Genomic DNA, 23,386 nt, shown 5'->3' with positions numbered 1-23,386 from the left:
AGGACACTGAGAAGCAACAACTCTAGAACACTTTTTGATAGAATTAGCAAAGAGACGTTCTTCTTTCTGCTGAGGTCACTAGCTGGATGAAACAGGAAGTTGGAGAGATGGGTAGCCATTGTGCTACCAGTCTGGGGACAACCTCATTGAAAATGAAGCCAAGCATGAAGAAGGTATAACTTAGAGAAAATGAGATGTCTTCATTTGAACCTCTGAATCAAACCACACCTGAACCAGACCTAACTCTGGACTTCTAGGTTACAAAATTAGTGTGTTCTCTTCTGCTTTTTCTTTCTCTCTTGGCCTTTCTCCCTCTATTCCTCTCCCTCTCTTTCTTGGTTGTGACAGGGATTCTTGTCCCAGTGGTGTGTGTTCTCAGTTTCACCTCCTGTCTGGCTCCAGCTTTCCCAAGATTATAGAAAGGCTGCATCTCTCTGTGGACTCTGCAGCTCTACTCAAAAAATCCAAGCACAAGACATCAGAATGATTGAAAGGCCAACCAATAGCTGAGGCAGAATTTCATTTTCCTGGGGAAATCAGTTCTTCACATTAATAAAAAAAAATATCCATGACTTCATTGCGGAACACAAACTCATTTTCCCAGGTTTATAAAACCCGACTCTATTAAAATGCTGCTGGCTTTTATGAAGCTACACTGAAAAGGGGGAAAACGAATGCCTCCCTATGCAATAAACTCGTGGGACCCTTGAGTCCCATTCATCATTTCAGAGGCAAGGCCAAGAACAAGAGGGTGTTAGAGAAGTGAGGGGAACAACGTGGGGTCCTTTTCAAATCAGTTCACTGTTCAAGCTGAAGTAGGAAAACAAGAAACCCCATCTTCATGTTCTCCATCTTGCCTTTCAGATGGAGAACACAAACTAACTTAGATTTGAAACATGATCAAGGAGAGAAGAAACTGCACATAGCTTCCTGGAAGTCTGTGTCCCGTTGAGCATTCCTAATGAATGACCACAGCTGCTGGGTAGTATGCAGCATTGTGACTTTTATAGAAGACCAATGCCATTACTTATCTTTATAGATTATTTTTTAAGTTCTGGGGTGATTGGCACACAGTTAAAAACTTAAAAACAGAAAGGTTTTACTAAGAAAATTATTGAATTTTCTTCTTTGGCTTGATGTCAGGCATTGATTTCACTTTTTCATTCAATATGTATTTACCTGTTGAGCATTTATCACATGCCAAGCACAGTTCCAGGTGCTGGGGTACAGCAGAGGCCAATACAGTCAAGACCACTGTCCACATGGAATTCATTTTCTAGGTGGAGACACATCTGAAACAGGAAAGCCCTACAAATAATCACAAATGAAAGTAAAAGGTAACTTCAGAAAATGTTAGTGCTTTGATAAATAGAGTATAAAGATATAATGACTAGCGGGGGTGGCGTCTTTAGAAAGGTGATTAGGTGATGCCTCCCTGAGCAAGTGAGAGAGGAGGGGGCCAGGCTGAGGAATAGCACAGTGTTAAGAGTCCAGATTTAGCCAACTAAAATCTAGGACACCCAGTTAAATATGATTTTTGGATAAAAAACTTGTCATACTTCTGTTAACAAAGGAGCTTTTTAAATGTAGCAACTCTAAAAGGACAAAGGCTCAGAGGCAGGACTAAGCATGATATAATCAGCAAGGCTAGTATGGCTAGAGTTAGAGGGGAGGAGGAGAGTGATGGGATATGAGGTTGAAAAATGGATGTAATCAAGGTGAGAGGCTGGGGTCTTAGTGTTAACATGATGGAAAGCCACTGAAGGACTTTAAAGGGTGAATGGCCTAATGTGACTTGCAATTTTAAATGATGAAGGAGGATAGATCAAGTGGGAACACAGAGGCACAGAGCCGGGGAGAGGCTACTATACCTGGTCCAGTTGTGAGATGGTGAGTCCTCAGTCCAAGGGGGAGGGAAGTGGGGAAGAGAAGTGACTTGCATCTGTCAGGGGTTATAGTTGTAAGTTCTAGAAACTGACTCTAGGACCTTGAGGACCAAAGGGAATTTTGGCAGGGGTTGAGAGGAGGGGGTATATATATGAAGGCTAAAGAAATAAACTCTATAGATACTTAGGAACTAAAGAAATAAAGGCAGCAAGAACCAGCCAAAGCCATGCCATGAAAACAGCACAGGTGCCAGCAGCTCGCCTTTGCCCTTCAAAGCTGCATTCTCCATGTCATCATCTCACTTTGTATATGTTTGCACTTTCCCCGCATCTCTATGTAGTTTTCTTAAGATTGTAAGGCCCCGGCAGGATCATCTGTGTGGCCAGCTCAGTCACAGGGCTGCACCTGGGCTTCCAGGAGAAGGGAGCAGAATTGTTTGCCACCTTTGGGTTCTGCAGAAAGAGGCTGGGGGCTCTGCTTCCCACCATGATTCAGGCTCATGATTTACCCTAAAGGAATTGAGTCCAAACTGAGTAGTTCCAAAAATGGCCAATATCCACTACAATCCAAACAATCCAAAACAATCCAATGATTGTTTTTCAAGACAGAAAAGTGACCAACACATCATGCTTCTTGCAACTGTGTAGAGTTTATCAAAGAACAAAGACCATAACAATGAGATGGATATTTTTAATAAAGCTAAACATTAGGATTTATGTCCCAAAGTGTCACCTATGTGAACTGGAGGAGCCTGGTGGGCTACAGTCCATGGAGTTGCAGAGTCAGATACCACTGAGCGAGCAGCCAGTCATTTTGAGGGGAGGAAACAGTCCCAGCAAAGTTGAGATGCTCATCAAAGGCCCTAGAACTTTTGATGGCAGAGCCAGAACTATGGCTGAGGACTCCCCAGCTCCCAGGCCTCTTGATCTTGGCCTCTCTCACCAGATACGCGTGTGGAAACCTAGAATCTAAAATATGCCTGAGGTGGCTCAGTGGTAAAGAATCCCTGCCTGCCAATGCAGGGGATGCTAGTTCCATCCCTGGTCTGGGAGGATCCCACAGGGCACCAGAGCAGCTAAGCTCCTGTGCCACAACTACTGAGCCTCTGCTGTAGAGCCCTGGAGCCACTACTACCCACTACTACCAGTACCCACTTCTACCACGAAGCCCGAGCACCCGAGAGCCTGTGCTCCACAACAAGAGAAGCCACCACAATGACAAGCCCACATACCACAACTGTAGAGTACCCCTGCTCGCTGCAACTACAGGGAAAAAATGTGAATAGATCAGGGAGAAAATAAGACTGCTCAGTAGAATGACCCTACCATGGCCCTGCCTGCCAGAGCAGAGCAAGACCTAGTTTTACCCACAGCCAGTCCCCTCCACCAGGAAGCTTCCACAAGCCTATTATCCTCATCCATCAGAGGACAGACAGAATGAAAATCACAATCACAGAAAACTAACCAAACTGACCACATGGATCATAACCTTGTCTAATTCAGTGAAACTATGAGACATGCTCATAGATGGACAGGTCATGGTAGAGAGTTCTGAAAAAATGTGATCCACTGGAGAAGGGAATGGCAAACCACATCAGCGTTCTTGCCTTGACAACCCCATGAACAATATGAAAAGGCAAAAAGATATGACACCAAAAGATGACATCCCCAGGCCGGTAGGTGCCCAATATGCTACTGGAGATGAGCAGAGAAATAGCTCAAGAAGCAATGAAGAGGCTGAGCCAAAGAGGAAAAAATGCCAAGTTGTGGATGTGTCTGGTGGTGAAAGTAAAGTCCAATTCTGTAAAGAACAATATTGCATAGGAACCTGGAATGTTAGGTCTATGAATCAAGGTAAACTGGATGTACTCAAACAGGAGATGGCAAGTGTGAACATCAACATTTTAGGAAATCAGTGAACTAAAATGGAGTGGAATGGGAAAATTTAATTCAGAGGACCATTGTATCTACTACTATGGGCAGGAATCTCTTAGAAGTAGCCATCATAGTCAATGAAAGGGTCCAAAGTGCAATACTTGGGTGCAATCTCAAAAACGACAGAAGGATCTCTGTTTTCAAGGCAAACCATTCAATATCACAGTAATCCAAGTCTATGCCCCAACCATTAATGGCAAAGAAGCTGAAGTTGAACAGTTCTGTGAAGACCTACAAGACCTCCTAGAACTAACAGCAAAAAAAAGATGTCCTTTTCATCATAGGGAACTCGAATGCAAAAGTAGAAAGTCAAGAGATACCTGGAGTAACAGGCATGTTTGACCTTGGAGTACAAAATGAAGCAGGGAAAGGGCTAGCAGAGTTTTGTCAAGAGAATGCAGTGGTCAGAGTAAGCACCCTCTTCCAACAACACAAGAGACAGCTCTACACATGGACATCACCAGATGGTTAATACCAAAATCAGATTGATTATATTCTTTGCAAAGATGGAGAAGCTGTATACAGTCATCAAAAACAAGACCAGAAGCTGACTATGGCTCAGATCATGAACTCCTTATTGCCAAATTCAGACTTAAGTTTAAAGAAAGTAGAGAAAACCACTAGACCATTCAGGTATGACCTAAATCAACCACCTTACGATTATACAGTGGAAGTGAAAAATAGATTCAAGGGATTAGATCTGATAGAGTGCCTGAAGAGCTATGGACTGAAGTTCGTGACATTGTATAGGAGGCTGTGACCAAGACCATCCTCAAGATAAGGAAATGCAAAAAGGCAAAATGGCTGTGTTAAGAGGCCTTACAAATAGCTGAGAAAAGAAGACAAGTGAAAGGCAAAGGAGAAAAGAAAAAATATATCCATCTGAAAGCAGAGTTCCAAAGAATATCAAGGAGAGATAAGAAAGCCTTCCTCAATGAACAATGCAAAGAAATAGAGGAAAACAATAGAATGGGAAAGACTGGAGACCTTTTCAAGAAAATTAGAGATGCCAAGGGAACATTACATGGAAAGATGGGCACAATAAAGGACAGAAATAGTATGGACCTAACAGAAGCAGAAGACATTAAGAAGAGGTGACAAGAATACATAGAAGAACTATACAAAAAAGATCTTAATGACCTGGATAATCACAATGATGTGTAATCACTCACATAGAGCCAGACATCTTGGAGTGCTAAGTCAGGTAGAACTTAGGAAGCATCACTACGAACAAAGCTAGTGGAGGTGATGGAATTCCAGTTGAGATATTTCAAATCCTAAAAGATTGTGCTGTTAAAGTGCTTCACTCAGTATGCTAGCAAATATGGAGAGCTCAGCAGTTGCCACAGGACTGGAAAAGGGCAGTTTTCATTCTGATCCCAAAGGAGGGCAATGCCAAAGAAGGTTCAAACTACTACACAATTGCACTCATCTCACACACTAGCAAAGTAATGCTGAAAATTCTGCAAGCCAGGTTTCAACAGTATGTGAACCAAGAACTTGCAGATGTTCAAGTTGGATTTAGAAAAGGCAGAGGAACCAGAGATCAAATTGCCAACACCACTGGATCATCGAAAAAGCAAGAGAGTTCCAGAAAAACAATTACTTTTGCTTTATTTACTATGCTAAAGCTTTTATGTGGATCACAACAAACTAGGGAAAATTCTTAAAGAGTTGGGAATACCAGACCATCTGACCTGCCTCCCAAGAAACCTTGCTTCTTGGTCTGGTATGCAGACCAAGAAGCAACAGTTAGAACAGGAAATGGAACAACGGACTGGTTCCAAATTGGGAAAGGAGTATGTTAAGGCTGTATATTGTCACCCTGCTTATTTAACTTATATTCAGCTTACATCATGGGAAATGCCAGGATGGATGAAGCACGAGCTGGAATTAAGATTGCCAGGAGAAATATTAATAAGCTTAGATAAGCAGATGACACTACGCTTATGGCAGAAAGTGAAGAGGAACTAAAGAATCTCTTGATGAAAGTGAAAGAGGAGAGTGAAAAAGTTGGCTTAAAACTCAATATTCAAAATACTAAGATCATGGCATCCAGCCCCATCACCTCATGGTAAATAGATGGGGAAACAGTGGAAACAGTGACAGACTATTTTCTCGGGCTCCAAAATCACTGCCAATGGTGACTGCAACCATGAAATTAAAAGACGCTTGCTCCTTGGAAGAAAAGCTATGACCAACCTAGACAGCGTATTAAAAAGCAGAGACAGTACTTTGCCAACAAAGGTCCTTCTAGTCAAAGGTATAGTATTTCCAGGAGTCATCTATGGATGTGAGAGTTGGACCATAAAGAAGGCTAAACACTGAAGAACTAATCCTTTTGAACTGTGGTATTGGAGAAGACTTTTGCGAGTCCCTTGGACTGCAAGGAGGTCAAACCAGTCAATCCTAAATGAAATTCATCCTGAACATTCATTGGAAGGACTGATGCTGAAGCTGAAGCTCCAATACTTGGGCCATCCGATGTGAAGAGCCAACTCATTAGAAAAGGCCCTGATTCTGGGAAAGATTGAAGGCAGGAGAAAAGGACGACAGAGGACGAGATGGTTGGATGGCATCACCGACTCAATAGACATGAGTTTGAGCAAGCTCTGGGAGATGGTGAAGGACGGGGAACTCTGGCATACTGCACTCCCTGGGGCTGCAAAGAGTCAGACACAACTGAGCGACTGAACAACAGCAACAATAACTCAGTAGAATGCATTAAAAAAGGATAGGGGATTTTAATAGCTGATCTGAATCAACAGTGACCTGTGGGTGAAAAAAACAGCATAAATCCCCATAGAAACAAAATCAAAAGAGTTTAGGAACCTAGAACAGAAAGCATACTTGAGGCTCTTGTCCAACTCATCGTTGACTCAGGTTTCTTCAGAGATGATTTTTATGGCTGAACTAAATCATCTTAATGCTCTGACCATCACTGAGCTCCCATTCTTTCTGGGATTATGAGGCTAAAGAATAAAGTTGAAACCTTTCAAGAAGTTAATATATAGTCAGATCTGAATTGGCCAACAAATTTAACCTCAGTCTTAGGGGTTTTTTTAACTGAACTATAGTTGACTTACAATATCACAATAGTTTCAGGTGTGCAACGTAGTGATTCGGCAGTTTTATAGATTATACACCATAAAAAGTTATTATAATATATTGTCTATATCTCCTGGACTGTATATTACAGTCGTGTGACTTATTTTGTAACTGGTAGCTTATACCTCTTAATCCCCTTCACTTGTTCCACTCAGCCTGCCACTCCTCCTCTCTGGTAACTTCTAGTTTGTTCTCTGTGAGTCTGTTTCTGTTTTGGTGTGTGTCAACTTGTCTTGGTTTTTAGATTCCACATATAAGTGAAAGCATACAGTATTTGTCTCTCTCTGTCCGGTTTATTTCTCTAAGCATAATACCCTAAAGGTCCATCTGTGTTGTCACAAATGGCAAGATTTATTTTTTTTCCTGATGAATGTTCCAATGTGTGTATATATGTAAATATATTTTTCATCCATTTTTTAACCCATTCATCTGTTGATTGGAAGCCCTTAGGTTGCACCCATATCTTGGCTATCATAAATAATGCTGCTGTGAACATTGGGGTGAATACATCTTTTCTAATTAGTGTTTTCTTTGGCAGCTAGGAGTGGAATTGCAGGATTGTATCCAATTTAAAAAGTGGGCAGAGGACCTGAAGAGTATTTTTCCAAAGAAGACGTGCAGAGAACCATGCATGTGCAGCCACATGAAAAGACGCTCAACCTCATGAATCATCAGGGGAAGCAAATCAAAACCATAATGTGACATCATCTCATACCTGTCAGGATAGTTATTGTGGAAAAAAAAGAAACAAGAAATAACAAGAATGGCAAGGATGTGGGAAAAAAGGGAACCTTAGAACAGTGTTGGTGGGAATGTAAATTAGTATAGACACTATGGAAAACAGTATGAAGGTTCCCCCAAAATTAAACATAGATCTATCTAAGTCTTAGGTTAAAGAGGACCCAAACTGGTAGTTATTATAAGACCTAAAGGAGATAATACACAGAAATTAAGGTCTAGTGCCTAGCATGTAGTAAGTTTTCAATAAATGTCAGTTGTTGCTTTCACAAAGAATGTTTTATGGTTGGTAATAGTTATTTGTGTCTCAGAATTTGACCAACATAGACCAATGAATACAGCCATTGAGTATGGGCATTTAACACATCCAATTAATGTGTTAATTGAGTTGAAATATCTCCTTAGACTTGCCTAGGGAAAGAAATGGAGATTTGGAAAACAAACAAAGGAAAGAACCTGAATGACCCAATGGTAATGCATTTCTCACCTCAGTAGAAGGGTCTCTTTGAATTGACGGGTTATTACTCAAAATTTATTTATCAAAATCATTGTTTCTGTGATTCTAACACAACTGATAGAAATCCTGCAAACATCCCAATAGGATGTAGCCACAATTAAATGTATGTTGTATGCATGGGCATTGACCTTGGCTCTGGGTCATATCCTATCAATTTCCACCTGACCTTTTCAACCAGCTACCTAGAAATCTATAATGAAATAATCATAAACAAAATTCACAATATGCCCTTCCATGTTCTCTTCATACCGTATTTTATGAGAATTTTAGCAGACAAAATGGAAAAGCGATTGTTAAATTTGATGCAACAAGGAATATTTTATAGAGGGAAAATGTGCCTAATTATAGCAAAAGCAGAATATTGACAGCAGAATTCATCATATTCATTGACTGTCATGTATATTATTTATACATCCTGCTCGATACTTTATACAAATAAATCCTTAACTTTTGTAAGAGTTGGACAATACTTGTCTTACTCAATCTGGCACTTCAGTTTTTCATTAAAGAGAAAAATTAATCAATAGACTAACTGGAAAAGAAAGCAGTAGGCAAGTTTTTGAGCTTGACAGCAGCAGACATTCTAGGAGAATATGAAATAACAATGCATTAAATTGTAAGCCACAGCTCCAGAAAGTATATACATCTTCCCACAACAACAACAAAAAATGTTTTTTAATAAGCCACCAGCAAAGGCACACTTGACTTAGCTGTATTTTCTGTTGGCTATCATGTAAACTATCTTTAATATCAAGTTTCTTTTTATCGTCTACATTCAGACATTCAAGCAGGGCTTATACTCTTCTCTGCAGGGCACTTTGATGGAATCAATAAATTGGATTTCCAGCACTGGTAAGGAGAAATTAGATCTAGGAAAGAATGTTTTCCTATTCAGCTCCATGTCAGAGATTCAGCAGAAGGAAGCTTTTTGTTTTATTTTGTTTGTTTTAATGTTTCCAGTGAACAATAATGAGTTTTACCTGACTTTAATTTATTTATCTCTGAACTATAGCTTTCCTCTATTATTTTGGTCACTGGCTTCTTAATGACTACTCTTTTGTCCTAAATATAATGATTGAGTTCTTTCTTTTTTCAATTACCCATTCATTCATTCAGTAAAGATTTGAGGACAAAATGATAAGGGAGTATGCTGTGGGCTGGAGAGGCATAGACTAGACCCTACCTTCCAACAGTTCTTAAAAAGTGAATTAAACAGTTTAAAATTAAACACTGTACTCATGATTTTATTCCTTCTGGACCTATTATCATTGTTTTAGTCATTGAGTGGTCCTGTGGGCTGGGAGTCTGAAGCCATGTTTGTAGTGTCAGATCTGTTATTGCTCTTCCCTAAGACCTTAGATAAATCAATGCACTCATCTAGACTTCAGCATTTCCATCTCTGAAATAAGTAGGTGGGATAAGAAAGTCTCAAAAATCTCTTACACTCCAAGATTTCAAATCCATTTATATTTCTAGTGCTAATCTTATATAGGACTTCTCCAAATCTTCCCAGCTAGGGAGTGGAAAGGTGAGACTGAAAAGTAAGCCTCCTGACATTACTTACCAAGCCAGAGGCAACATCTTGATAGGGAGCTGGTTAAATACAGCCACAGACCTAAGTTATTGATGTGGAAGGTTATCTTGCTGGCTTGTTTGTTTAGTTGCATTGATAGTATGTAAATATGGGATATTTAATAAAACATGGATTCATGGCTTCTCATGCAAAATAAGAATCTAGAAACACTGAGTTACATTCCCATGTGTCAGTAATTATCAGGAGATAATCAGCAATGACCCCTTCAAGTGATCTATTTGGGCAAGTTTGCTGTAGTCCTCACTACTCTATATTCTTACACAGAGCTTTTGTTCCTCTCTTGTTACGTACCTTGTCTTTAAGGCAATGAGTCTGGCAAACCCTATGCTGCTGCTACTGCTGCTAAGTCTCTTCAGTCGTGTCCGACTCTGTGCAACCCCCGTAGACGGCAGCCCACCAGGCTCCCCCGTCCCTGGGATTCTCCAGGCAAGAACACTGGAGTGGGTTGCCATTTCCTTCTCCAATGCATGAAAGTGAAAAGTGAAAGTGAAGTCTCTCAGTCATGTCCGACTCTTAGCGACCCCATGGACTGCAGCCTTCCAGGCTCCTCCGTCCATGGGATTTTCCAGGCAAGAGTACTGGAGTGGGGTGCCCTTGCCTTCTCCATGGCAAACCCTATACTAAACCGTAAATGGATACGTGAGTTTGTGTGTGTGTGAGTGTGTGGGAGTGAGGAGGAAGGGCATATATTTTCATATGGGATTTACAACTAAGTCTGAAATAAGAAAAGAACTAGAGGGGGAAAGCACAGATAGGTTTTATCTCCACCTAAAAAGTAATTAACGTTTTGGACTTAACATCTTTGAATCAACAGAACAGAAATGAAAATGCCATTCAGAACTTAGTTATCATTTAAATTACTCATCAGCTTAGCTTTATAGATGTTTCTGCTTTGTTTCATCCAATCCAATAACCACAATACATATACAGATATTTTCAGATAAAACCCACACTATAAAGGTAGACAACTTGATTTTGAGAAATGGTAGACTTCCCATTGTTTGAAATTGTTTTCTTTAATGTCTGCCTTTGTTACAATGATCACATAGCTACAGTGATCATTTTCAATCTCCTTAAATACTTCAAACAGATTATCTTGCTACCAGCTCAGGTTAGTAGTTAATTAAAGAAGGAAACAAAGAAAATGTTCTCATCTCATTTTAGTTCGACAATTCTTTTTTGTTGTTTTTTAAGTGCAAGCCATGTTCTTTATAGTTTTTATTAAGTATTTCACTACTGGTTGGTGTCAACGTAACTTAGTATTTGTTTTCTTTTGGACTTTTATCTTTTTTTTTTCTCAGTGGAAAATAAAGTAGTTAATTAAGTGTTCATATGCATTTCCCTGATGGCTCAGTTGGTAAAAAGTCTGCCTGCAATACAGGAGACTGTAGGCAATGCAGGAGCCCATGTTTGATCCCTGGGTTGGGAAGATCCCCTGGAGGAGGGAATAGCAACCTACTTCAGTATTCTTGCCTGTGAAATCCCATGGGCAGAGGAACCTGGCGGGCTACAGTCCATGGGGTCACAGCAGATAGACACAACTTAGCAACTAAACCACCACCAACCATTAAAGATATAGAGTGTGTTTAGGAGAAGAAATCACTTTCTTCACATTGGAATTTGCTTCCTTCTGGACATTTTTCTTCATTGTTTGAATTAAACAGACAATCATTAATTACACTTTATTCTTCTTATGTATTTTTTGACCTCTCTCAATTAAAAAAAAAAGTATTTCTCACCTTATTCTCCACCACTGTACCCAATGTCCCAGTGATGTTTAGTCTTACCTGTCTTTGAGTCCACTAAACAGATTAAGATTAAAAGATTATCAGTTAGCAGACTGACTTTTTTGTTGTTGTAACAATTTGTTTGATAAAGAACGGACATAGGGAAGGCACAAATAGTCCAGAGTTTCTTTCTATCCAAGGGGGAAAAAAATAAGGCAAGAAAACCCCATTATCCATGTGTAGATCAGTCATTTGAATTCAGTGTAATCTTTCTCAAGATTATGATTTCCACTCTGATGTTGAGAATTTCTACAAATATTATGTAAGGTCTTAAAATATCCTTGGTCTTTCCTCTGACAGCTTGTTGTTCTGCATCATTTACTGCTTTCAAACAATGTTTTTTAAAGAGACGGCAGTTTTTCTAAGGAAAAGTGACAGTACATGTAAGACTTTTTTCCCTTATCTGTAGATAAGAAAGGTATAATTTTGAGATTTTTTTTTTCCTCTAGCATCTGAAAGATGAGTTGCTCACAATACACAATCATATGGCTCTAGACAAATAAAAAATGGAGAAGGCAATGAATGGCACCCCACTCCAGTACTTTTGCCTAGAAAATCCCATGGACGGAGGAGCCTGGTAGGCTTCAGTCCATGGGGTCGCTAGAGTCGGACACGACTGAGCGACTTCACTTTCACTTTTCACTTTCATGCATTGGAGAAGGAAATGGCAACCCACTCCAGTGTTCTTGCCTGGAGAATCCCAGGGATGGGAAGCCTGGTGGGCTGCCGTCTATGGGGTTGCACAGAGTCGGACACGACTGAAGCGATGCAGCAGTAGCAGCAGCAGCAGCAGAAGACAAATAATTTCACACACATAGGAGACTCAAGCTGACTGGAGAAAAGACATTGGTGACATCTCATGAAAAAGTGTATGATGCATAAATTCAAGCATATGAGGACATTGAAAAGAATTCTGGAAAATATGACTATTTCTATTCAACTTTTACTGAGCAATCCTGCTTTTCCTCTCTTTAACATTTTGTTTGCTCTTCCCTTCACCATCATGAAGAAAAATTTCTGAACAAATCAAGATGTACTGGCCATGGGGGAGGGGCGGGGAATGTTCTCAGGCCTTCATTTCTGACCATTCTGGTATTTAAATTCAAAGGATACTTTTTTCTTTCAAAGTAAAACTGAAAAAAAAAAAGTACCAAAAGCCCCCCAAATCATCAAGATAATTGATAAAAATATAATGTATAAGAAAAGTAAATAAATACATAGAATCAATATGATTTCCAACATATTAAGTATTGAGAGTTTTATTTGGTACAAAGGACCTATGTTTAGACCTAATTTTTATATAATATTCTGTCTAGTTAATTAATGGTACTAGCTTTTTCACTGTATTATTCAACAAGCTAGATATTATAAGTGAATATTTGTTAAAGTCATGTTTTTAAGTTAAATTCTGACAATTCCTATCGATTCTGTTTCCAAAACCATCAAACATTTATTTATTTATTTATTTATTTATTTGAATGTGGCAGTGCTGGTATTGATGCAAGATCGGTATGACTGCAAAATACATTCTTTTAACTACTTAATTTCAGTGACTCTCGAGCTGTTTTGTCAAGTTGTTTCTTTTTTTAAATTTCAGCTTTATCAAGGTATACAAATTGTAAGACATTTGAAGTGTACATATTGGTGACTTGATATACATATCAAGTTGATTAACACACCCATCTCCCTACATATTTATCTTTGTGTGTGTGTGTGAGAACATTTAAGTTCCACTATCTTAGCTAATTTCAATTACACAGTTCAGTGCTATCAACTATAGTCACCATGCTTTGCATTAGATCCTCACACCTTATTTATCTTATAGCTGACAGTTTGTACCCTTTTACCAACCTCTATCTCCCCTACACCCAGCCCCTGGCAACCTCTTTTCTACTCTGTGTTTTTATGAGTTTGACTTTTCTAAAGATTCCACAGATGAGTGATACCAGGCAGCATTTGTCTTTCTCCGTCTGGCTTATTTAACTTGGCATAATACCCTCAAGCTTTGTCCATGTTGTCACAAATGGCAAGATTTCCTTCCTTCTCACAGTTGAATTTTATAAATATATAATATATATATGTATATACATATATATAATCTTTATCCAGTCATTTGTAAAGCTTTCTGATTTTAATGGGTACATATTTTATTTATATTTTCTTCTCTATAGATAGATATTATGAAATAATCTTTGGAATTTGATTGATGAAGACAGTGACTGCATGTAACTGAGAATGGTCTCTATTCTGGGTATCAGTGCGGATCAGATACACTCACTAAAGGCAAGCTTCCAGCTTCTTTAGTACCTACCAAGCTTTCAGATCCCTGTGAATTGTACTCTATCTGTCTACCTGGCTTCCTTCCTACCAATATTTATTGAGCACCTACTGTGAGCTAGGATGTGAACAAAACAAAGCCCTTACATTCATGAAACTCAGTCCAGTGGAGAGAGAGACTTAAAATACATAAATACTTATATGATGCCTCGTAAGATGTTTGATTTTTTTTTAATGAAGCTTAATGATAAAAATAATGAGAGGAGTTGTTAGTCAGATAACTTATGAAAGATTTCTTATTGGTCATAAAAAGGGAAAATAGAGATTGATACCAGGAAATGTAAAAAGATGAGGGAAAGAAAACACCTTTCTCAACTGTATAAAAATGTCAAAATGAAGGAAAATATTGCATTGTAGATGGTATGGAAAAGTACCTCCAGAGCATCTTTTTCATGAATGTGGATTCAAGCAAAATTATAAGTAGTGTATGTTCAACAGTTCATTTAACAAAATTACTAAGGGCCTATTTTGTATCAGGCACTGTCCAAGGCCCTGGAAACACAGCCATAAACAAAACTGAGCCCTTTGCTTTAGTGCAGATTACTGTGCACAGCTGCTCAGGCTGTGGAGTGCACAATTTTCAGGGGCACATCCACATAGACCATGATGTGCGCTCCCTAGGGTTGTGAACCCCAGCAGTTCTGATCTAACTGAAGCAAATATGCTAGTGAGAGGAAGACAAAGCACAAACAAACAATATCACATGGAAGTGCTATGGGGAAAAAATAAAGCAAGACAAGAGAGATAAAAAGATTTAGGAGCTATTTCAGATTTTGTGATCAGAGCAAGCATCTCTGATAAGATGGTATTTGGGAGGAGCCACTAGGATGTCTGGGGGTGGGGGCAAGTACTCTAGGGAGAAGGCACAGATTTTCAAGGCAAAAAGGTTTGTTCCAGGAATGTCCAGGAACCTGGTGTGGCTCAAACAAAGTCAGTGAGGAGGATCAAGGTAGGAGGCAAAGATGGAGTTGTACAGGAAGCTGGGGCCAAGGGGAAGACTTTGTGAGGCCAATGGAAAGACTTTGTGTTCTTTTCTGAAAATGATGGAAAGCAATTAGCAACCTTTGAACAGAGGCATGATTTGATCTGATTCATGTACTGTCAGAATTATTCTGGCTTCTCCTCTAGCAAAGACTGCAGAGGTACCAGAGCAGAAACCAAGAGACCATAACAATAGCAGACCATTGAAACAATACCTATGAGAGATGTCCATGGCTAGGACCACAAGAGATCATGAATGGTTGAATTCTCAAACATTTGAAGGGAACAGTAGGATTTGCTAATGTGTTAGAGATCGAACGTAAGAGACAGGGAGGAGCCAAGCATGACTATAAGGTTTTTCTCTTGAGCAACTCAAAAATATGAAGCTTTATTTACTGAGATGTCTGAAGGAAGTCAGAAGTCCTGATTCAGATGTAGTGATTTTGAGATGCCTGTTAGAAGTTCAAGTGCCAGTGTTAAATAAGCAGTTGGAAATGTGAATATTGGAACTGAAGATACAAGTTTAGAGTTGCTGTCATATAGTTAATATAAAGTCTGGAGACTAGACAAAATCAACTAGAGTAATTGTTCCCAATGCTGGCTGTGCATTGCAGTCACCTGGGGAGCTTTCAGAAAGTATGCGGACTGAGTCCTGTCCCAGACTAATTAAATCAAAACCTCTCAGGGTGACGCCAAGGCATCAATATTTTTAAAAAGCTTCCCAAGTGATTCTAAAAACCAGCTGAGGCTGAGAACCACTGACCCACAGAGCCAATGAAGAGAGGAAGGGATGCATAGGAACTAAGCCTGGAAGGACTCTGAACTTCATAAATCAAGAACATGAGAAGGGACACAGCACAGGAGCCAAACACCAAGTGAAATATAGAGCAGAGGTCAGAAAGCTAAATTATTTGTAAAGAGATAGCAAAGTTTTGTTTTTTTGTGTGTGTGTGTGTTTTTTTTGGCTTTGTTGAAGACTTGTTACCCTTATGAATTCTGCTGGTGTAGCATGAGAGCAGTCTTAGTATGTAAATGAATGAAGATGTTTGTGTGCCAATAAAACTTTATTTACAAGAGCAGCTGTTGGGCCACATTTGGCCCATGGACAGTAGTTTGCCAGCCTCAGATGAAGGGCACCACAGGATTATTTTAGTGGTCTCCAAGTCAGATTACAACCATGTGCTGGTGAGGTGAGCATAAACAAGGAGCCCTTATGGCATGGCTCTCCTCTTTAGGGACACTCGTGAACTTGTCAAAGCCATTGGAAGAGCCGTCTCTGGAGAATGTGGACACTCATTTAAATATTTCTATCGCTTTTCATTGAATCTGTTATGTCTAATGTAATGCGTATAGGTTGGAATTCAATAATAGGTTTGCATTTTTATAGTCTTACAATAAGCTTTTTTTCAAATAAGACAGAACAAAATGAGAAAATACATAATCCAGAGTGGATCTATGAACTCACTGGTTAGTTTTTTTCCCTTTAATGTTGGATATACTGATACTTTCAACATGGAGTGAGGGTGCATTATTCTCTCAAGAGCTCCCGTTTGGTGTTTCCCTGGAGAAGCTGAATTATTCTTCTCACTACACTTGCTAAAATGAGGCAGAATGTATTTCATCTTACAGTGGCTCAGATGGTAAAGAATCTGCCTGCAGTGCAGGAGACCTGGGTTTGATTCCTCAGTTGGGAAGATCCCTTGGTGAAGGTAACCCACTCCAGTATTCTAGCCTGGAGAGTTCCATAGACAGAGGAGCCTGGCAGGCTATAGTCCATGGGATCGCAAAGATTCAGACACAACTAAGTGACTTTTGCTTTTATAGCTTGTCCCAAACACACAGGGGTAAACATGTATTACCAATGTTGGAACCAGAAGTCTCTGGAAAATTGTGATGAACCCATTGAAAATAAAGCTTCCTACACAAGGAAAAAATCACAAAGGAAGTGATTTTTTTGGTGACCCAGAGTGCTGCTTTAACTTGGTTAGTGACGAAACCATAATGATAATCCTGGTAATTTATAGCTTCCTGGGACCTCTAACTCAAATACTTCAAAGGGTTTTGGAAACCCAAACAAGCTTTATCATACCTCTGTGGTTAAAAAGCATATGACCTACCAAGACATGAGGGAAACAGCAACAAGGCTAGCAAATAATGATAGTAAGTCATCAGAGAAAAGGACAGGCAGAAGCAAATTCTAGGAGCAGAATTTCAGATATCTGGCCAACCCTAGACACAACTGAGGTGCCATGTCCTTGTGAGTGCTAGAATTCCATAGGTGGTCTGGACTCCTGCACAATTGTGGTCATGAGAGGGATCCTTACATAGTAAGGCTACCACAACAATTGACTAAGTAAAAGTATGCAAAGCAGGTAATCTAGTCACCACTCTTCGAAAATATGCAGGTGGATCACATCAAAGAAGGCTTGGATTCCAAATCAACCAGCATTTGTTGAGTACCTACTGTGTGTGCCAGCCTCAGTTGGGTTGTACTACTCAATGTTGGTATTAAAGCAAAATGGGGGAGAGGACTTCCTGTTATGGGGAAGAGAGAGTAGCCCCACTCCATCCAGGCTCTCCCTGCAACTAAAAATCCCTGATATACATAATAAAGAGCATAAAAGACTCTGAAAAGTGGAAAGAAGAAGGCAGACTGCTTAGGAATCTTGACAATAGAGGAATGACAGAGCACTCAGTTCCCTAGGCTTCAGGGCTTTTCAGAAGTCTTCATCTCTGCACCACCAACTGGTATAGACAAAAAAGCTTCAAGAGAAGCCCATGGTCCCCAACCAAAGGATGAGAGAAAGAGTAGACTAACAACAGAAAACTATTTTGGTAATGCCCACGTTACACCAACCAAAATCCAATTGAACAAATCCACCCTCCCCAAGCCCAACCCATCCCAGGGCCCAAGCAAGGGGCATCTGATTGCCCCACCCCAGTAGGGAAGGTAAGGACAAGTAGGAGGCTGTTTTGCCTTCCCTTGACTGGCATGGTGGAAGTAGGCTACTCAAATTCCTCTGCCAGGTGCTTTCAACAACCCAAGCAGGGAGCCTATTTCTGATCATTATCACTATAGACTATCTTTCCCATTCTTGAGCTTCATATAAATGGAACCGTACAGAGTGTGTTCTTTTGTGTGGCAAAACGTTTTTGAGATTTATCTAAGTAGTTGTGTGTATCAGTACTTATCTCTGTGTTTTAGCGAATAGTATTTCATTATACGGATAGACAAAATTTGTTTATTCTCCTTCCTCTTGATGGACATTTGCTTTGTTTCCAGTTTGGGGCTACTAGTAAAATCTACTATGAACATTCCTGTACAATCTTTGTATGGACGGGACTGACTTTGATTTGATCATATGCACAGCATTCCAGCTGTATATCAGTGTCCTGGGTGTTTGCACTTACAGTAACCATATCTGTTAACTATGACCAGATAATTCTTAAATTTTATATCATTTCATGCTGTTTAAAATCAAGCTTGAAAGGGAGAAAAAGAATGGGAGAATTACTCGCAACACACCAGGCCTCCCTGTCCATCACCAACTCCCGGAGTTCACTCAGACTCACGTCCATCGAGTCAGTGATGCCATCCAGCCATCTCATCCTCTGTCTTCCCTTTCTCCTCCTGCCCCCAATCCCTCCCAGCATCAGAGTCTTTTCCAATGAGTCAACTCTTCGCATGAGATGGCCAAGTACTGGAGTTTAGCTTTAGCATCATTCCTTCCAAAGAAATCCCAGGGCTGATCTCGTTCAGAACGGACTTGTTGGATCTCTTTGCAGTCCAAGGGACTCTCAAGAGTTTTCTCCAACACCACAGTTCAAAAGCATCAATTCTTCAATTCTTCGGTGCTCAGCCTTCTTCACAATAGAGATTTATATTTCATTTAACCGACCCACTTACTAAATCTAATTAAGTAGCAACCTGTTACGATGAATGGAGTTCAATCCTTGCTGCTGATGTGCTCACAGCCAAGTTTCTTGATAGTATAAAACTTAATAATTTGATTTGAGGGAATTATTTAATTTGAGGGAGTTTGGGGATTGAAGAATTCTCAGTCTTTGCATATTCTTGTATGAAGCTTTTCTGAAGTTGGAAGTGATGAAATTTCATGCAGAGCAAGAAAATGGATAAGCTTTTAAGATCAACAAACCAGAGGGAAGGATAAGAATTGAAACAGTCTCCATTCTTGGAAAAGCACAAGTTGATGTAATGTGATGGGTAGATTGTCAATTCATCTTGATTTACTGGCAATTTGTAAGATTTCTCTTCTCTCCTCCATGATAGAAAGATAGAAAGTGGTAGGTGAGTCATTTTCAAAATAGACTCAGTGACATAGAGAACCTATTTCTCATAACAATTTAGCATCTACTGTACTTTGCCATAATTTAAAAGCTAATCCTTGCAAAAATGTCTTTTGAAAAGAAATGAGAACGCCTGGCAACTGTGATTCAAGAAGGAAAAAAGTCTTTTAAACACGTATTAGGGAAGTGAATCCCAGTAATAGCGTTATCCCAATTTCTGTCTTCATTCACAATTTTCAGTCACATCCCTGCACCCAACCCCTCCCTAGGAACCCGTTACACTTCCATTATGGCTAATGTACTAGATTCAGAGTTTGCCTAGCATTTCTCAGAGGCTTAGTACATATTTCCATCTACAGTGATACTGAAGGTCCTGCAGGAGACAGAAGGCCTCCTGCTAGATGCTGTTAAGTGCTAATCATTTTTATTACAGAAGATATGGTTCAGCAGTGAAAGTCCCACAGAAAGGAGCCTAAGCACAATGAGCAATATCTCTAAAGCCTTCAGTCTGATTAGGCTGATTCTCAAGGGATCCCTGAAGGAAGAATTTGAATTATCTTGTTTCTGAGAAACTCTTGTGGACTCAAGTCCTCAACTGCTTTTTTCTGACCTTCACAATATGCTTTTCTGTTGATATTATGGATCTCTGTGTGGTACATTCACTTGAAGTACAATAAAGTCATGATCAACTAAATTAAATAGTGGTTGCTTCCTTCTCATACATCCTGCAAATTGCCTTTTGCCTATTAACTAGTAAGGTTTCCCTTTCCTTTTGCATGGCTTTGCAGTTTGGGAGATCTCTCTGGGTCCTCTCCGTACTCTGCTTCTTTATTCTGCTTCTGGACTATCACCTCACATGATTTTTTTGCTTCATTATTTGGTAGGAAAGAAAATTCCACCATTGTCACAGTGGAAAAGGTATCTCATATCAGACAGGAATACAGATGCCATTTCTTCCTGTGTAAAACCTTTATATAACACTTGGCCAAACCCCTTAGAATCATAGCGATCTTTTTTATAACGTATGTTCAGTCATTTTTTAATCTACCCATGAAGGTATGACATGGTAGTAAGTTCCCAAAGCTCTCAAGTTGGTCACAGATACTGTAACTGATTCTTTCTTTGAAATCTCACGTACCTATCAAGTTTGTTGTTACTGGCGGTAGGACTTCTCTTAAAACCTCTTTTCTAAGCCAAGTGTAGTTTGCCTCTTTTCAAAGTCAAGTGTAGTTTAAAAGCCACTAGCCTGACATTCAATTCCAAGTGCCAAAGCCAGATACTGCTATTCTAGGCTGGAAGAATCTCCTACCTTCTTTTCACTTGTAACATCTAACAACAGATAGACCGATGCAAACCTCAAACAGAACCTAGAATTCAGAGAGCCCTACAATGTTCTGTCCTCTTCTGCCTACCAAGCTTGAGATCAGGACCTGCACGGCTCCTAAAGAGTGCAACTCAGGACCAAGCACTTCATTCCTGGCTCTGATTGGTGACTGTTTCTATTATATATCCATTGTTTTCCCAGATAGAAATGCATACTTTTATTTCTACCATGTGTCAGTTACTATTGATCTATTTATAAGACAAACACTATACCTGTCTTCACAGAGCTTACATTCTGGTGGGAGTGGAAGACTGCAATAAATAATAATTCAACAATAAGACTTCTGGATTGCAATAAGTGCTATGACAAAAATAAACAGGGTGACCTGATAGAAGATATTGGCAGAGCCCCTACTATAAATAAAGTATGTGTTGTTTTGAGGAGCAAATTTAAAGGCTAACACTGTACAGGTAAGTGTCTATTGTTATGTTATTGACATAGTCTGATATTTGGGCACTCATCAAACAGTTACCAGGAAACAGATGATACAGTTAAATGGAGATATTGGGGAGAGACCACAGAGTTGTGAGTGGGATTCAGGAAAACCAAGGAGGGTTAGTGATGCTCCCTGTACCGCATCTAGGTATGAAGGCACAAGGAGAGGGAGCAGGTCTTGGAACTTAGAATGAGTTGTGATAGTTGTAAGAGAGATGCTCAACAGAAGTTATGGCTTTAATATTTAATAAACAACCACAACTGGATCATGTCCAGGAAGATATAAAGACTCCAAACTCACTCTCCTCTTTTTCAGCTTTCCCCCGTGTCCCATAATTAGTGAAATCCAGCCAGAAGTCAAAGGGGCAGGGCATCATAGGTGTTGCAGTCCATGGAGATCAGCCTCCCAGAGCACAAAGCCAAGTGGAGAAGAATGGAAATATATATGGAGGACCAATGGAAAATAATCATGAGGTAGAACGAGCCTGTTGGATGTTGTTAGATTGCGATCTGACATTGTTGAAGCATCAATTAAAGGAAATAGCCAGCAGAAGAGGAAAGAAAACAAGCACAACTAATGCCCACCATAAAACTGTCCTGGGAAGTCAAAATTTTCATGCTGTAGGACCACCAAGACTGTCTGCCTTACAAGAAGATACAGTAATCTTTGTAACTCAGCAACTGAAGCCTTTCCCATGAAGTGTTATTCTACAGCAAATCCTGTTATAATGAGACTGCACTGTGCAATATTTTAGAAAAATCAAGGCATCCTGACAATTACCATAACAGCAAGAATTCTAAATAAGAGGGCACCAACCATTGAATGACTGAAACATTCAAGATGACAAGCTTTGGTGGCTTAAGCTCTGGTTTATCTCGGATAAAATGAAAATTGCTTCCTGACTGGTCTTGCATAAATTTGGGTTGCAGATAATAAGTGACAAGATGAATTTTCCTTTCCAATCAAATCACTTGTCACCCTTTAGTCCCTCTTCAATTACTTGTTCTATCTTTAGCATTCAAGAAATATTTCTATTTATATACCAAATTGTGGGAAACTATTTTGGGACTAGGTTAGAATTTTCTTTTCCTGACCTTTTGGTATCCTCTGAATTTCAAAGTCATACATTTATGGCTTGCGTGCATGTATGCTCAGTCACTCAGTCGTGTCTGACTCTTTGCGACCCCCTGGACTGTAGCCTGCCAGGCTCCTACATCCATGGGTTTTCCCAGGGAAGAATACTGGAGTGGGTTGCTATTTACTCCTGCAGGGGACATTTATGGCCCATTTCAATTCAAATAAACTCCACTGCTTGTAAACATTTATTGAATGTTTATTCTGTTTAGACAGGAAAAATTGCTCCTAATTCATCCAACACAGATCATACTTCTGTGAATTTTTATATATTTCTCTTTATTCACTGTTACTCTAACAATTAATACTTGAATTTCTTTCCTTGTGTATATTGGTATAGCATCACCACCTATTTGCCTGGCTCCTTGATTAATGTGTTTCTCTTGGTCACTAGCTGGAGCACCTTAGAGTCATCCATACACTTTTTCCATAGGTTTCCCAGAGGTTTTGCCAACATACATTGACTGTGACTGGCTTACTCACAGTGATTATTAAAAATAATAAGAGTAATGGTGGCATTGCAGACTAGCATGGTTGAGATCTTGCAAGTTGGATCTGCCCATGTTATGACTCCACTGTGCTAGGTACCATGGAGACACAAAGATGAGCCTCATGCAGTTCCCAAATTCAAGAAGATCCCACTTGATGCAGGAGGGAAATGGTGCAGAATAAGGCGCAAGAAACAAGGTAGTGAATGTCTGAAGCAGAGCAGGGGAAAGGGTTAAGTCCAAGGACAATCCTAAGGCTAAAGGGAGGAGGTGGCATTTGAGTAGGGCCTGAAAAGATAGTTAGGATGTCAAGGGGTGGGATGTTAAGGGGTGGGATGTTAAGGGGAATTTTTTTTTAATGTCTGACTATACTCAAGGTCTATTGAGCATTCAGTGTATGCCAGACACTGTACTAAGTATTCCATCTGCATTCTCTCCATGAGCTATGTTCTGCTATCACACCCGTTTTGCAGATGAGGAAGTGGGGTCTTGTCCCAAGCTCCCATTAATGAATGTCCCAAGACTATTAAGCAGTAGGGCAGGAATTTGGTGCTGGGCAGAATGGCTCCATGGTCACTTTTCTTTAACGGTACACCGACTTCTGCCCTGTTAAAGTCCATCCATTTATTGAACAGAAATCCATTCAATGCATAGTATATGTCAGGCCCTTTCAGTAAACCCAAGAGACAGAGATCTCTGGCCTCACGAAGCTCTGGTCTTTAGAGGAAGAAGGCCAATAAACAAATAAGCAAC

At 39.8% G+C, this 23,386-nt stretch overlaps 1 long non-coding RNA gene across 1 annotated transcript in view; it reads left to right on the top strand.

The window, feature by feature from the left end:
• Window positions 1-22,299, top strand: part of LOC113881018 — a 237,368-nt gene extending 215,069 nt beyond the window's left edge. The window contains exons 4-5 of the long non-coding RNA XR_003507908.1: window positions 20,800-20,985; window positions 21,327-22,299. This is a non-coding gene — a long non-coding RNA (uncharacterized LOC113881018). The remainder of the gene's footprint in view (window positions 1-20,799; window positions 20,986-21,326) is intronic.
• The last annotated feature ends 1,087 nt before the right edge of the window (window positions 22,300-23,386 follow it).

Source organism: Bos indicus x Bos taurus, chromosome 22 (genome assembly GCF_003369695.1).
Source record: "Bos indicus x Bos taurus breed Angus x Brahman F1 hybrid chromosome 22, Bos_hybrid_MaternalHap_v2.0, whole genome shotgun sequence".
Taxonomy (NCBI): domain Eukaryota; kingdom Metazoa; phylum Chordata; class Mammalia; order Artiodactyla; family Bovidae; genus Bos; species Bos indicus x Bos taurus.
This window is presented reverse-complemented; position numbering and strand designations above follow the sequence as displayed.